This window comes from Vicugna pacos, chromosome 15 (assembly GCF_048564905.1).
Source record: "Vicugna pacos chromosome 15, VicPac4, whole genome shotgun sequence".
NCBI classification, from domain to species: Eukaryota; Metazoa; Chordata; class Mammalia; order Artiodactyla; family Camelidae; genus Vicugna; species Vicugna pacos.
Window position 1 is genome coordinate 4,828,936 of NC_133001.1, and position 14,506 is coordinate 4,843,441.

Genomic DNA, 14,506 nt, shown 5'->3' on the forward strand with positions numbered 1-14,506 from the left:
TCAAGAAGACTTGTTTAGCACCACAGTTACGGTTCTAGACGGGGGCTGCTTCTGTTCAATTCCTGGCTTCAGCATATGGTAGCTACATAAACTCGGTCCGGTCACTTCCTATCTCTGGGCCTCAATTTCCTCACCTGTTAGTTGGGAACAAGCAGAGAACATTTCTGAGAGCTGTTGCGAGGATTAGCTGAGATAATCCATGGAAAACATTTCGGACAGTGCAGAGTAAGTGCTCAAAGCCAGGGAGCTGGTAACGTTATCCTCAGATTTGGACATCTCCATCACCCCACAGAGAGGCAGGCCGGGACCAGTGCTGACAAAGAAGCTGAGGCTTAGAGACCTGAGCAACTTCCCTGAAGCTACACAGAAGGCAAGAGGTGAAGCCAAAAGCGCAAGCAAAGCCTGAACCAGACCCCTCTGGGCTTTCCAGTCTGCTCACTGGGTTACATGCTTCTAGGTTCCCAAAGCCGCGCTCTTCTTCGGGGCCACACAACCTTCCAAGGTTCAAAAGGGCTCAGATCGAAGAACCACAGCACAACTCACTAGCCACACAAGCATATGCAGCCACCTAACTCCGCGCAGGCCGTTTCTTCCCCTGTGAAAATGCGAACACCACCTGCCGTACGTTGTGAGGCTCAAATCAGAGAACGTACGTAAAAGTGCTCTGTGACACGTGCAGAGGCTGTTGGAGTACAAAGAGCTACCTCACCGGATAATAAATGGCAAATAGGTCTTAAATAAAATGCCTAGACAATAAACGTTACAAGGAATTACAGAGAAGAGGAAGGTGAGCTGGAAAGAAAAGGGGGACCCGACTAGGCCTTGAATTACGAGTTGCTTCCGTGGCTCTGTGGAGCAGGAAGGCCTGCGACACTGCAAACTGTGGGCGCGGTGTGAGTAGCGACACAGGACTCTGCTTGCCTGGGGAAAATGAAAGATGACTGGCTGGGCTGAAGTGAAGAATTCTAGATGAGTTCTCCTATCAAGCTAGGAGCCTTTCAAAGCAGAGCCCACAACCTGTCCTCTCCACGCTCTCATCACTCTCAGTGCAGGGAGTCAAACATTTCTTGAATGACTTAGCACATCGACACTGAGCTGTATCAGAAGGTAAGTATGGACAGTCAGGGAGTTTAACACCCGCCAGAGATGAACTGGCTCCGGTAACAGCGGGGAGCCAGAGCCCCCTGAGCAGGAGACTGGCATGATGAAAGCTCCTTGAGGAGGATCAGCAGGTGGCAGAGAACGAGACGGAGCAGAGGCGGGAGCGACTTGGTGAAGACAGGGACGCGCAGGACAGAGGCCGCGGCAACAGAGCAAGGGGTGAGGACGGTCTAAACCCGGTTCATGAGAGAGAGAGACGGAGACAGAGAAGAGGAAATGGACCAATTCAGGGACAGTACAAAAGAGCCCGGAGAAAGCCCCACGTTGGATCAGACACGGGGAAAGCAGCGGTGAGCCTGTCCGGGCTCTGAAGGTGACAGACCTGGATACAGCCCTGCTTCTCCTAGCTCCTCACCTGCACATCAACTCCGGGGGAGGGATTTTCAGAGCTCCAGTTACCCCATCTGACAAAAAAGGGGGAAGCAAAGCCGACCTCACAGGGATGTTGTGAGGATTAAATAAATAAGACCGGAGTACTTAGCACAGCGCCTACCACAGAGTACGTGCTCAACAAATGACAGACATGGTCTTCTCATTACTGAGAGGGGACGCTGGTAACGGTAGAAACACATGTTTCATGCATAAATGGGTGGGTGAACGAATGCATGAGGAAGTGAAGGAATGAGTAAAACTTGGGCGTTTTCTAGCAGGAGGAATGGAAGAATGATTGATAACAGAATTGGAAACTGAGCATGTTAGCAGAGAGATAATCATCTTGTCCTTAGCGTCTTCTCCGGGGCAGCTGTAACCGTGACCACTAACACATGCATCTCACGACCTCCTTCCAAAGTGAACCTGTGATGCGGACAACACCGGTCCCACTACCTGCGTCCCACAGGCGACGGAACTGAGTCTCAGAGGCCAGACGCCTCACCCAAGCCTCAGGGCCGGTCACCAGCGGGGGCACATCTGACTAAGCTGCACAGGGAGGGAGGCGGCCCTGCAACAGCACCGCCGGGCCCCACCCCTCGTCACACGTTCCCTCAGCCGGAAGACAGATAGCCCCTGACTTCTGGTTTCCTCCTCAGTGGTACTGAATACTGCTACAAGGTCTAGGAAAATGGGAAGAGAGGAGGGAAAAGTCTCTGTGTGGTAAACAGGTTACCAGCGGTCTCGGAGCACGTTTCAGAAATGACAGGAAAACCGGCGGATTATCGGGAATCGAGGCGCAACGGGTAAGGAGGACCAGCCCCTCTTGCACCGTTTCTTGCTCTAACTGGTACCCGGCAACCCTGGAGCCCTTGACTTCCTCTTTCACTTAACCTTGATCCTGGGATAACCCAGCTATTTGCTTTCTCAGATCCCACTCGTAGAGGTTTGAAATCCAGGCAGTCTGAAAGCAGGGACCACACACTTGAACTTGAACTGAACTGCACAGGCGCTGGGTATTCTGATTCGGTTGCGAAGAGATAAAATGAAACACAATGCTAATTAACAAGACACAGATTTTCTTAAAACTAGGGTGAAGGTGTACATCTCTAAAGGCACCAATAGGGAAGGGATAAGTGTGCACGTGAGTCCCCCAGGAGTGAGGAAAGGAGAGGGGAGCAGACACTCAGGGACTGGAAGCTCGGAAGGCTGGATGCCAGGTGTGCCCAGGAACTCAGAGAAGACACACACAGAGCCCTTGGTTCCCAGGTCCTGTTCCAGCACCTGCCTTGCAGGTCTCGTACAGACAGAACTCAGACCCTACATGGACTTCCCTTACCTCTCCAGCTCCCCATTATCCCCAGAAATATCTGCAGCCCACTCCTAATCTGAATACAGGGCTACGCCCTCCCACGGTACCCCCCTCCCCCCAGGAGTACCCACTAATTGCCAGGTCCACCTCCACAGGGCCCAGACCTCCAAGAGCCAGGAAGGAAAGCTACTCCTTTTCCTCAATGAAGGAGCTTTTGCAGGAAGGCAACAGGCCCTTGAGCGCAGGCAGCCCTGTATGCAGGAACTGCAACCCTCCCAGAGCTGGCAGGAGTCCTCCTCAACTGCCTATGCAGTTCCTGCGGCTTCCTCCCCATGAAGCAACCAGCAAGTCCCTGGCACTAGGACCCTGCAGACAGGGAACCCTGAGCCTGCGCCCTAAAGAGAGAGATGCACCATTTCACAACTTCAGCAAAAGCAAAGCAGCCAACAAAGCCACGGCCACCTCGGGGCAGTCGGGGCAGCTCACGGGCCACTCCGCAGAAGCAGGGCATTCTGTCCTTTCTCTTTTTAAATCCACGTCATCATCTGATCATCATGGAAATCAGTCTCTTCAAGTCACCATGCAAAGGCGTATCCATGGCAACCTCAAGAGGAAGGACACAGAAATGATGCTCCAGCGGCTGCAGCAGGAGGAGGTAAGTCCATTTTCCACCCATGCCATCTCACCATTCTCCCCTTCCGCTCAAGCCAGGTGTGCGCCTTACCTACAAATTCTACCTATCACACCAATGGCGAAAACATAAAAGGTGAATATTAATAATCTATGCTATTATATAAGGTTATGAGTCTGCCCTGTCCCATAGCTGGCAGAAAAAATTATTTTCTCAGCCTAACAAGTCATTATCTGTCACTTGTCTTTCTAGTCAGGTTGCTGGGAAACCACACAAGGATTTCAGAGGTCCCTACATAGCTGTGAAAATACAGAAGCAACGCTGACCCTGCCACCCTGCTCACCCAGGCCACCACCTGACCCCACCACCCTGCTCACCCAGGCCACCACCTGACCCCGCCACCCTGCTCACCCAGGCCACCATCACACCCACAGACTGGCCTGGTAACATGCTCTTCTCAGCAGCCCTAAACTGCAGCCCCTCAAGGTCCAGAAACTGGAAGTTGGGATTAGATTTCTGCCTTTCTCTGAGGCCTCAGTGGAAGGAATGCCGTTTCTGCAGAGCTCAGAGACTCATCGGACGTAAGCACCACTAAGCGTAAGTAAGTCATCCTCTCAATTCCCTCTTCTGAAAAACAGGGATAATAGCAACACCCTTCTAACAGGATTGTTGTCAGAATCACGGGAAAATGCCTGGGAAGCACTCAGAAGAGTGCCTGCTGTCAAGCACTTACTAACTGCCAGCCACGATTACGATCAGGAAGAGGAAAGAGAAGGCTACAGTGCAGGGTTCAAGTTCGGAGGGAATCAGCATTCCCGGAGCCCGTCTCGGGTCTGCGCTCATCCCCTCTCCTCTCTGGGTAGCTGTTTCAAGCCTCCCTCCCCACTTTCAAGTCCCTTTCCTGCTCGAGCCCCCACCAGGGTCCCCACCCCTCAGCAGGTAAACTTGCTGAGAAGGAAAACTGAGCCTATTAGGTGAGAATTCCTTTGCAATTTTAGATGTATCCATCACCGCCTCTTTCTCCCCACGTTCTTTCCTTTCTTCTGTCATTGCTCTTCAAAGAAACGATGTCCCCTTCTTTTCAGAGGCAACCCTCCCCCTTCCTCTAAGGACCTGATTCAGCCATCACCTTTTCCCCTGTGCCTTCAAATGCCACCTCCCTACTGGCTCTTACACATCATCAGATAACCCATGCTCAAGGCTTCTAGTCCAGGAAAATCTGTCTCTAGTCTCTGCTACTCCTCCACGAGCTGCCACCATCTCCCTTCCTTCCTTCCTTCCCCGCCAAAAACCTCAAAGTGAGTGCATCTTCCGCATCCTGACTTCCCGTCCACTCTTCAATCCACCTGGCTCCCGTCCTCATGACTCCAATGAGGCTGCTCACGCTAAAAGACATAAAAAGCGCCCCGGTGACCACACTCTCCTCACTGCCCAGTCTCAAGGTGCATCTTCCAAGCTCCTCCTGCCTGACCTCCCGCAGTAACACAGGCTGCTGATTCTCCTGCAACTTCTTCCTCTGTCGCCCCCTGGACGACATTCTGTCGCACGTTGCCCACCAGTCCCTCTCCTCTCCGCCGGCATCCTCAGCCTTCGGTGAGCGTGGCTGGGCTCATCCATTCCAACAGCACCGACTACCACTTCCACCTGCCACCCCCAGAGCACAGACTCTCCTCTGAACCAGACCCACATTTCCACCTGTCTGCTAAGTGCCAAAGAGCCCCCAAATTCAACATGATCCAAAACACGTGCTATCTTCCCCCCTCAGAAACACTCCTCTTCTAGAGGCGAGGGTATAGCTCCAGCAGTAGAGTGCATGCTTAACACGCAGGAGGTCCTAGGTTCAATCCCCAGTCCCTCCTCCAAATACAAAAATAAATAAACCCAATTACCCCCTCAAAGAAAAAAGAGAAAAAAACATTCCTCTTCTATATTCCTCCTTTACCACTGGCACCACCATCCACCCAAAATAGAAATCCAAGTCATCCTCAACAACTCAGGCTCCTGTTCTCAACAACTAGTCGTTGCGTCAGGTTAACTCTGTCTCTGCAGTCTCTCTGACTCGTCCCCTCCTTCCCACCCCCACTGACCTAATCTTTAACTCAGCCTCCAGCCAAGCCTAGGTTACTACAAGAGTTTCCTGGCGTCCCTGATCCAGACTCTCCCCTTTCAGCCTAGTTCCACAACTGGCTTCCCAAAATACAATCACATCACCTCCCTGCCTGAAAACCTCCAGTGGCTTCCCTCCCACAAAACTGAATCTTAGCATAAACTACAGGCTGTTAAAAAACTGGCCTCCTTATGAATCTAGTCTCATCAATCGCCTCTCCTTTGATCCCAAAGTTCTCTTATATTCCAGCCACCTGAATCCACCCCCCTTAGGCTTCTGCAAATGTTGCAAGCATCACCAGGTCCATTCTCTCTTCATCTTCAAGGCTCGACTCAGTTATCACCTCTTTCCCAAAGATTCCTTTGATGTCTCCACATGGGGCTAGTCACTCCCCACTCTGCCCTCCCGTAGCTCTTTGGAAATATCTCCACTGCAGTATCACAGTTTATTTAAAACGTTGTCTCACTTATCATCAATTCTTCCAGGGAAGACAGATTTTACTCATCGCAGTCTCCTAAGCACTGAGCACAGACAGCCCTCGATGCTGAACAGAAGCCTGGACGTGCACCGCGCCAGGCTCTGGGGCACAGGCTGGCTCTGACAGGCTTCCCAGAGACGCCGTGAGGGACATGAAGTCCCGCACATGTCGCTCCGTCGTCCCCACAGAGGCACCTAAGAAACCACAAATGCAGGGACAGCGCCAGGGACTGGAAGGTGGTAGCGACACTAAAACTCAAGTTCACACGCATCCAGGGTCAAAGGAGCACAGGGAGACCGCGAGGCCGTAGGAGAAGTGCAGATCTTCTGGGAAAAGAGCTTCAGTGAGGCTCTGGGAGGGACAAGGGCCCACTCGCTGCTTCAGTGACGCCCTCAGACAAGCAGGCATGCGGGGAGGTCAGACTGGACAGCCCATCTGCCCATCAGCCAAGGGCGACCAGGACTAGCCAGAACCTCTAAAGAAAAATTATATAAAACCAAATTCAGTGTCTCCAGGATGGCAAGGACCCTAAGATTTGAATCAGGTAACTGCTCAGCGCTCACCTCCTCAGGGGACACTGAGGGTCCAGTTTCCACGCCCTTGGTGTGGGACAGAGAGCCCCAGCCCCCCACAGCACCCCCGGCTGTAGGCAGGCTGAACACCCAGGGAGTCCTCCACCGCGGTCCTTCCCAACCTGTAACTCCAGGCGGCCACCAGCGAATGGGACAGCCGGCAGAGTGCAACCCACAGCAGCTGGCAATTCTGCCTTACGATTTTCCCAACTAGTCTGACTCCTCCCTGACCACTTCTTTTCCTTTGTACCCTCCTGGTCAATCAGGCCCAACTTATTACTTCTTCCTCGGTATTTCTCCCGCATCCTTCCTTCCTCCTCCATCACCACTGTCTTCACTTTGGTCAGCCACTCAATAGCTTTGCAAATTAAGGCAAATCATCTACCCTCTTTGGTGCCTCCTCTACAAAATGGGGTCACAGCTGCTCTGCCCACCTCCCAAGAAAGACTGCCTTCTGTAATCTGTAAAATCTCACACATAAATATAAGGCATTACTGTTACCATCAACATAAGTCCTCTTTGCTGATCGATGAAATAGACCTGGCCCCCTGCCTTGCTGCTTCTCCATTTCCAACCACATTGCCCACCATAGTAAGACAACCACACACTCTAAAATACTGCTTTGCCCAAAGTCTTTCATTGTAAGTAACCTTACAATCTCACTGTAAGAAATCTTACCATTTCTTGCTTTAATCAAACAATCCTGGATCTGACAAATGCAGTGTCATCTCTGCACCACCGTCTGCTGCTCAGGATGCTTTCCCCAGTTTTGCAAGCCCCACCCACCCTTCAAAGTCCAGCTACAGCCCCACTACACCACACTGCAGAAGGACTAAATTTAAGAGAGGGATCTGGAACAACATCATGGAAGAGTAAAGGACAATGCAGTCTGGGGAAACTAGGGAGAAACACCGTCATCTCACACTTTAAGAGTCACCTATTTAAATGAGGATTGCATTTTCCTTTTCTGTTGAATTCTAACAGATAACCTAGGACCAAAAGTATGGAAGCTGCAGAGATGTATTTCAACAAAACGAAAAAGTTCCTTACTGAGAGATTCCAAGATGAAACGGGATGGATGCCTTATATACATGCAGTAATTTCCCCACTATTAGAAATGTGCAAGTCCAGACTGGCCACTGGGCAAGGATAGTTTACTCAACTGTCACAGGGGTAACCAGACTAGAATCACAGCATGTTAGATCTGAAAGGAATCTTAGAGATCTTCTAGTCCAGTCTGCTATTTTATAGGCCTGGGCAGGGAAGCGATCACTCAGAAGCAGCCCAGTTTGCTGTGGAGAGCAGGGCGCCGAGCACGGTCTCCTTCAATCCAGTGATCCACATCCTTGCTGCTCAAAGTGTGTGGTCCACGGACCAGCAGCTTCAGCGTCACCTGGGAACCAAATCTGTATTTTACTGAAGAAACCCCCCCTCCTCCCCTCGGCCAGATGCATGCGCCACTGAAGTTCAAAAAGCACTGACCTACACTACACCCTTCCAAACCTTGAGTTTCCGATGCTGGAACTCCATTTCCCAAACGGTTTCATATGTTAAACGGAAACAGTGCCCAAGAAAAACAGTATTTTCCATTCAAATCTGGGAAACTCTCCATACTGTTTACTTCCAGTGGGAAGTTCAAGGTAAATATCATTAGCATATTGAAAACTGAAACATTCTACAGCAGAGAAAACTCTAACCATGAAGTTTCTAAACATATTTGAGCACAAAACGCCTTTTGAAAACAGTTACCGTCAACTACTATCCTCAACGTCCCGTGGCTTGGGCTTTGGCAGTGCGTCAGGTAGTGTCAGTCTCCACCTCAGAGCTCCTCGACTCTCAGGACCTTAAGCACACTGCATTCGTAAGTCGTCAATATGGGCGTGCTGCTCTGCTCACTGTAAAAATGAAGGCAAGTTTCCACGTCACCGCCTCTTTAACGACAGCAGAGTTCCTCGTCTGAGTGATTTTTTGGGAGAATGCGCAAGACGACTTCCCAAGGGTCATCCTTCCAGGTAAGGCGGGGCCCAGGAGTGAGTAGGAAACAGACACACTAAACGCACATCCAGGCCCCCAAGCTTGAATCCTCTATTTGGGCTGTTTTTTTGTTATGTTGTTTTGGGTTTTTTTTTTTTTTCCGTTTGACACAACTTCTCAACTATGCGCCCCAGGAAACCTGTAGCTCGAAATGGGTTCAGGGATGCCTCGGACACTCCCACGAATGGAGAGGAACCCTGGCAGTTTCGGAAGAACTGGAGGCACAAGCACTCTGACCCCGGGAGAACACCGCCAGGCTAGGGAGCTCGGGCGGGTGGGACCGGCCCAGACCCCGGCGGGCGCCCACTCCCGCCGCCCCCGCCCCGCGCCCCCGGCTCCTGGCCGCGCCCCGCCGCACGCCGAGCCCCCAGTGCACCGCCGGGAGCCTCGCCGACACGGGGTGGGGAGGAGACGGTTGCCAGCGTCGCCGCCTCCCTACCTGTCCTGCCAGGGGCTCCGCGCCGGGCTCCGGCCCCACCGGCGACCGACGCCCAGGCCCGAGCGGCGGGCCCGCCCCGCCCGCGTGGGCTGCCCGACGCGCCGCCCGACACCCGCAGGCCCTCCCCCCGGGCCCTCTCGCCGCTGAGGCCCAGAGGCGCGCTGGGTCCGGGGGACACGCTGCTCTTCCCCGAAGACCAGCCCGGGTTCAAAGCTGCCCCCGGACGCGGCCGTGGAGACAGCGATCAGGCACAAAGCTGGACGCCTGCGGCGAAGCGCGCGCGTGCGCACTGCGCCTGGGAACCCGATTAGGCCCAGAGGAGGGCGGCGCGCGGCGGCCGGCGCGCTCCCCAGGCGGGCGCGGACGGCGCAGAGGCGCCGGGGGGCTCCCTTGCGTTGGGCCGGTGGGTCCCCCAGAGGGTTGCTGAGCTTTTCAGTGCTAAGCAGCTAATGAAAACAATAGTGATAAACCGTATTTCGTCAGGTAGCTTAAGGAGAAGATTAAATTTTGCTGCTGCTCTATATTGCCCATCGTATGAGGATACAGGCATTCTCACGCCCTTATGGTGGAAATGTAAAATAATGCAAATTTACATAATGACATTTTGGCATTCTTTAATTAAAAAAAGAAAAGAAAACATTAAAAGTGCAAGTTCCTTGACTCAGTGCACCCACTTCTAATGATGTAAACAAAAGAGGTGAAAAAAATAATAGAACATGTGTTCAAAGATATTTGTACAAAGATATTGGGAGAGCCAGGATTTGATAGACAATGGGTTCGAATTCGATTTCCTGGCTGCATGAGATCTTAAGTCGGTGACTTTACCTCTCACAGCCTCTGCTCTTTTGAAAAACGAGGATGTTAATGATGAAATCTACATGATTAGGTTGTTAGGAATATTAAGTGAATCCATGTAAAGAGAGAGCTATTGGAGGGTTAGGTTTATCCCAGTTAACTTCAGATTGAAACACAACCTGAGAGATCCATGAAGTTGTTGGTGGGGTGGAGGTGGGGAGTTAATGGTAGAAAGGGGGAACGGGGCAACGTATCCATCACTGCCCCTTTTGTCCCTGTTTCATCTTCTAAATATGTCTTGTTCTTATTCTTGATAGAAAATGCATTGGCGTGATTCAAAAATCAAAAGAACATGAAGACTGTGCACTGAGAAACCTCTCTTCACCCCTCTTCCCATCCTTTCCTTGCACACCGCATGTAACCCTTGTTACTGGCTTCTCACTTGGCAAATATGAATATATAGTCTTACTCCCCCATTTCTTTTTTTTCAATTTTCAGTCTTTTTAATGTTAATCATTCTTCCATCTGCACTGGTTTCCCATTTTGGCTTCCAGAAGTTAATTGGTCATTTGAGTATCTTCTGCTATGAGGTGCCTCTTCAAATCTGCTCATTAAAAAAACATAATTTTGTGTCATTTTTTTTTGTGATTTGTATAAATTCTTTATATATTTTGGGTAAGTCCTTTTGAAATGAGTGGGACTCTGTGGGACCTTCCCAGGACAGAGTGTCTGAGTGTCGGGGGTCTCTATCCTCTGTCCCTGCCTCGCCGTGTCTGAGTGTGGGGTGTCCTGGTCCTCTTTCCCTGACGCGCTGTGTCTCAGTGTGGGGTGTGTTCTTCCTCTTTCCCGACTCGCTGTGTCTGAGTGTGGGGTGTCTTTGTCCTCTTTCCCTGACTCGCTGTGTCCAAGTGTGGGTGTCTGTCCTCTGCCCTGACTTGCTGTGCCTGAAACATAGATAGACAAATGCACTAGCCTCCTCCTCCTCCTCAATTAGGTAGATAGACACACCAAACAACTCCTCCTTTAGATAGACAGACAGAGACAAATAGACAGACATACTAGACTTCTCTTCCGCCCGCATTTGATAGAAAAATAGACAGACGCACTAGGCTCCTCCTCCTCCTACAGGAGATAGACAGACTACAGTCCTCCTCCATTAGATAGATACATAGACAGACAGACAGACAGAGGCAGAACCACACAGGGCTTTGGGGCTGTCACAGACACAGGAAGGCACTGTAGCCAATGTACCAAAGTGCCTGTTGGTTTCCCATCCTTTCTCTCCCCGACAGTCTAGGAAACAGCGCCCTGCAGCTCTGTCCTTTATTGATCTTTTTTGCCCTATGGTGAACACCTGGGCAGGAAGAGAGGGGTGAAGTTACTGTTTTTGATTATGAAAACCTATATTCACCCTTTATGTCCATGCATAGTTTTTATCTTGTAAACTGATCTGTTATTTTCCATACTTCACTCTTCTAGAAAATAATTGTCCAGTAAGCAATTGTCCTCAGTTACCTATTCCATGTATATAAAAATATATATGTACTTGTAAGTGTATAATAATGCTTAAATGATTCTGAGTAAAAGAGAGAGCTGATAAAGAGAGTGGCTTCCAACTTGAGGGCACCTACAAGTAAGTGGACAGTCATAAGCTCTTGGGCCCTGGCCCCCCCGAACCCCCCTTGGTTTTGTCTTTCTCTATCCTTCTTGCCACCTGACCCCACATCAGGGGGGCTTCTGGATTATAAGCCTCAGTCCGCGCTCAGACCAACCCAATGGCCATGCATCGTGACTGCCCGGGGTCCAGCTGCGTTCCTCAGCCACAGAGTTCTCAAGACCTCCCTTGTGGCAGTCCTTGCTACCCAGGCCCTGCCAGAGCCAGCTTCTGTCCACAGTCCTTGCTACCCAGGCCCTGCCAGAGCCAGCTTCTGTCCACAGGAGTGAGCCCCAGGGGAAGGAAGGGGTGAGCCTTCTGTCTCTCGCCAGCTTCTAGGCCTACGACAGGAGTTAGGGAACATGGGGAGGGGAGTGAGTGGATCTCAGTGGAGCAGCGGCCAGCCCACACTTCCCCGGGCTGCAGGCAAGCTCGCTGACACTCATGTGGGAAGGGGACAAGGGTCTCAGCACCAGCCTCAGTGCCAGTCAATGTTCCTGGTCACCAGCTGCAAGGGAGTTAGTGCTGCCCAGCAGTTCCCCACATCTCGGACTCCTTTCTACTCTCATGAATGTTCTCATGATATTTTCTTTCTCCAGGTCCTCTTCGGTGGGCAGCCACTCTCCCCAAGATGCTGTCATTAGTTGTCTGCAGTCCAGAAGTTTCTGCATAGATACAAGTCCTCCTGTCTGCATTCCTCTCCTGCCTTGTGTGGGTTTCAGCCCTCAAATGCCACCAGATACAAATTAAATAAATAAATAAATTCCAACAGAAATGTCTTTGAAAGCTTATTGCTGTTAATTTCCAGGATTTTACGTATTAACACCTTCTAAGAACACACTGAACCTGATAAAATCTAGCCAGTAGATCTTGGGAGACAAAAGTTTATAAAAATAGTAAAGAAAAGTAATCATAGGAATTACAGATACTGACCCATGTTATCATAGGTTGGCCCTAGGTTTGAAAGGATCAGCAATTGGGTTAATTCATACATAGAATTTATACAGTTATAGAAAACATTAACAGTTCTGTGGGCTTTAAATCATCAGAAGGCCTATGAAAGACAGGAGAGTTTACCTGCTAGTGAAACTTCTCTGTTTTAAGCCATTTATTTGTTTTGTCAATTAAACTCCGATGAAAAAAAGGGAAGGGTTCCCTAAGGGGAGGTGGTCACCATTCTAGAGTAGCGTCACCCACATTCAGTCACTGAATAAGTGTCTATGTGGGGATTCGTTTTTCTCAGACTAAGGAGGAAATATCATCTGTGGACATGGGCTAAGACTGTGTACACAGGGAAGAAAGCACATGAAGTGAAAATCACACCAGGAGATCAAACTGCTAAACTGATAGAGAAGAGAGGTAGGGCTCCTCAGAGAGGCCTGTGAAGTCACTGTATTCTTCCTAATAAGAGTGACACCAAAAAATTGTAAAATTTAATTTTTTTAACATTTTTTATTGATTTATAATCATTTTACAATGTTGTGTGAGCTGGGCCAGCGGAGGGGCAGCGGGCCATGTCCTCCTCTCACTGAATATCCATAGCAGACCTTGGGGGCCACTCAGCACACCGCCCTCTCCCAGAAGCCTTGTGATTCAGCATTGAGCACCTTCTGTATGCCTAGTCCTGTGCCAGGCACCACCAGCGGAGCAGAGGAAGGAGAGAGTCCTGTCTGGTGGTTGTATCTGTGGTCGCCTACTGTGTGCTGAGAAGGGGGCAGAGCACTTTTGTACGAGATCTTACTGCCTCCCCTCCAAGGAGCTGGGTCCTCTTATTTCACCCATTTTACAGACAAGGAAACAAAGGCTCAGGGAGGTTGGGCAACCTTGTCAAGGTCACCCATTTAACAGGCAGCAGAGCCAAGATTTAGACCCCATAATCTGACTCTTAATCCCACACTCTTAGGCACCGCACTGAATGTCCTCGGGGTTCCCTCCCTTGGGGGAGGAACAATTTTTAGATGCAGCAGGCCCCATGCAGAGTTGAACTGATTGGTGCAGAGCTGCTGCTGAAGGTGGAGGAGTTAGGGTCTCATGGGCCATGGACCATGTAGTCTAGGGAGGGAGAGATGGTCATATGAAATCTGTCCCCGGTGATGGCCTGGGTTGGGAGCACTGAGGAATGATGGAAGATCTGGGCTTGGGGAAGGGCACACAGAGGCAGAAATGTCAGGGGCCCATGACAGTGTCCATCTGAGCCAAGGAGGAGGAGCAGGAAGGACACGAGAGCCCAGCAAGGAGCCCAGCCTTTTGCCTAGGATGGACTCCTCAGCTCTCCTCCTCACACTCCCCTTCAGGGTACCATGGCTGGTGGCCCAGGTTGGGCACTGCACAAGGGCACTGTGGCTGAGGCACAGCCCTCTGCACTGGGGACATTCAGATGTGACTATTTCTATGACAGTTTTGTGACACAGAAGCAAAGTGTCTTGGGTAAAGAGCTTTTTTTCTCTAATCTCTACAAAGACACCAACCAAGGCCCACCCCTCCCCGGCCCCTAGTCTGAGGTAGTGGGCACTGTAGTCAGCCCAGTCATGGGCTCCGCTCTCAGCCTCACAGCCTGGCAGCTGTGGAACCTTGGGCCTATTACTTAACCGCTCTGCATCTCAGTTTCCTGTTCCGTAAAATGGGTACGTATAATCCCTGTAAGGACTGAGAGCATCCTCACGGGGTGCCAGCTCACTGCCCGACACACAGCACTCATCAAGTTCGCGCATTATTCTTGTTCCCAGTCCCTAGGCAAGGCCGGCCCCCCCCCCCACGTCCCCTCCAGCCGCAGCCTCAGCTGCGTCCTCAGCCCAACCCCGCTCCCCCCCCCCAGGGCCGCACGACAGCGGAGGTGCGATTCCCCTGCTTTGGTCTCAATGTGTGGGCAGCTGTGTGCTGTCACCCCCCTTCCTGGTAACGGCTGCTGTCGCCATTTGTCTCCCCGGAGGAAGAGTGGCACCTGAGGGCCCAGG

General features: G+C 51.1%; 1 protein-coding gene and 1 long non-coding RNA gene across 7 annotated transcripts in view; one reads left to right on the forward strand and one right to left on the reverse strand.

Moving 5' to 3' along the window:
• Window positions 1-9,226, reverse strand: part of LOC140685646 (dynactin subunit 1-like) — a 28,752-nt gene extending 19,526 nt beyond the window's left edge. For 3 of the 6 annotated variants that reach the window (XM_072937551.1, XM_072937547.1, XM_072937552.1), the window contains exon 1: window positions 8,380-8,519. The gene's annotated coding sequence lies outside the window, so the exon portion shown is untranslated. The other 3 variants (XM_072937549.1, XM_072937548.1, XM_072937550.1) reach the window with 3 other exon arrangements.
• On the forward strand, window positions 8,507-12,331 carry LOC116283570 (uncharacterized). Its single transcript, XR_012058899.1, has 2 exons — window positions 8,507-8,642; window positions 12,152-12,331. It is a non-coding gene; the product is annotated as an uncharacterized lncRNA (long non-coding RNA).
• Window positions 12,332-14,506: the final 2,175 nt, after the last annotated feature.